This window comes from Arachis hypogaea, chromosome 15 (assembly GCF_003086295.3).
Source record: "Arachis hypogaea cultivar Tifrunner chromosome 15, arahy.Tifrunner.gnm2.J5K5, whole genome shotgun sequence".
Classification (NCBI taxonomy): domain Eukaryota; kingdom Viridiplantae; phylum Streptophyta; class Magnoliopsida; order Fabales; family Fabaceae; genus Arachis; species Arachis hypogaea.
This window is the reverse complement of record NC_092050.1, coordinates 103,575,212-103,577,302: the sequence shown is the minus strand read 5'-3', so window position 1 is coordinate 103,577,302 and position 2,091 is coordinate 103,575,212. Positions and strand designations below refer to the sequence as shown.

At 31.7% G+C, this 2,091-nt stretch overlaps 1 non-coding gene across 1 annotated transcript; it reads right to left on the bottom strand.

Moving 5' to 3' along the window:
* Window positions 1-1,733: 1,733 nt before the first annotated feature.
* On the bottom strand, window positions 1,734-1,841 carry LOC112752516 (small nucleolar RNA R71). Its single transcript, XR_003176950.1, has one exon. It is a non-coding gene; the product is annotated as a small nucleolar RNA R71 (small nucleolar RNA).
* Window positions 1,842-2,091: the final 250 nt, after the last annotated feature.

Sequence of the window (2,091 nt, the reverse complement as noted above, 5' to 3'; positions counted from 1 at the left end):
TGGTAAGTCTTCTTGTTTGATCTTGATGATTTTTTGTTTTGTGTTGTATGGTGTTTTTCATATGCATTCTTGAATTCTTAGTGCGTAAGCATTAAAGAATTCTAAGTTTGGTGTCTTGCATGTTTTCTTTGCATTAAAAATTTTTCAAAATTGTGTTTATGATGTTCATCCTGACATTCAAAGTGTTCTTGGTGTTCATCTTGACATTCATAGCATTCTTGCATGCATTCATTGTTTTGATCCATAACTTTCATGCATTGCATCATTTTTCCTGTTTTTCTCTCTCATAAAAAAAATTCAAAAAACAAAAAAAATATCTTTCCCTTTTCCTCTCATCAAATTCAAAAATTTGAGTTGACTTTTTCAAAAATTTTTAAAATCAAGTTGTTTCTTATGAGTCAAATCAAATTTTCAATTTGAAAATCTTATCTTTTTCAAAATCTTTTTCAAAAATCAAATCTTTTTCAAAATTCTTAGTTATTTTCGAAAATTCCAAAAATATTTTTCAAAAATCTTTTTCTTATTTTTATATCAAATTTTCGAAAATAACATAATCAATTAATGTTTTGATTAAAAAATTTGAAGTTTGTTACTTGCTTGTTAAGAAAGATTCAAACTTTAAGTTCTAGAATCATATCTTGTGATTTCTTATGAATCAAGTCATTAATTGAGAATTTAAAAATCAAATCTTTTTCAAAACTAATTTCTAAAATATCTTCTTATCTTACCTTTTTCAAAAAGTTGGTTTCAAAATATCTTTTCTAACCTCCTAACTTCTTATCTTTTCAAAATTTGTTTCAACTAACTAACTAACTTTTTGTTTGTTTCTTAACTTTTTCAAAACTACCTAACTAACTCTCTCTCTCTAATTTTCGAAAATATCTTCCCTCTTTTTCAAAAATTTCTTTTTAATTAACTAATTATTCTTATTTTTATTTTTGATTTTAAAAATTTTCGAAAATCACTAACTCTTTTTCAAAAATATTTTTCGAAAATTCTCCCTCTCCCATCTTATTCTATTTATTTATTCATTTACTAACATCTCATCTCACATCTCAACCCTCCTCACAGTTGTGTTTCTTCCATTATATTACATTCTTTGTCTCCCCCTCTTCTTCTACTCACACAGAGATCCCTATACTGTGATATAAAGGATCTCTATTATTATTATTATTTTTCTGTGCCCTCTTCTTTGTCATATGAGCACGAGCAAGGATAAGAACATTCTTATGGAAGCAGATCCAGAACCTGAAAGGACTCTAAAGAGAAAATTAAGAGAAGCTAAATTACAACAATCCAGAGATAACCTTTCAAAAATTTTCGAACAGGAAGAGGAGATGGCAGCCGAAAATAATAATAATGTAAGGAAGATGCTTGGTGACCTTACTGCACCTAATTCCAATTTACATGGAAGAAGCATCTCCATTCCTGCCATTGGAGCAAACAACTTTGAGCTGAAACCTCAATTAGTTTCTCTGATGCAGCAGAACTGCAAGTTTCATGGACTTCCATCTGAAGATCCTTTTCAGTTCTTAACTGAATTCTTGCAGATATGTGATACTGTTAAGACTAATGGAGTAGATCTTGAAGTCTATAGGCTCATGCTTTTCCCTTTTGCTGTAAGAGACAGAGCTAGACTATGGTTGGATTCTCAACCTAAGGATAGCCTGAACTCATGGGATAAGCTGGTCAAGGCTTTCTTAGCCAAGTACTTTCCTCCTCAAAAGCTGAGCAAGCTTAGAGCTGATGTTCAAACCTTCAGACAGAAAGAAGGTGAATCCCTCTATGAAGCTTGGGAAAGATACAAACAGTTGACCAAAAAGTGTCCTTCTGACATGCTTTCAGAATGGACCATCCTGGATATATTCTATGATGGTTTATCTGAGCTATCAAAGATGTCACTGGACACTTCTGTAGGTGGATCCATTCACCTAAAGAAAACGCCTGCAGAAGCTCAAGAACTCATTGACATGGTTGCTAATAACCAGTTCATGTACACTTCTGAAAGGAATCTTGTGAGTAATGGGACGCCTATGAAGAAGGGAGTTCTTGAAGTTGATACTCTGAATGCCATATTGGCTCAGAATAAAA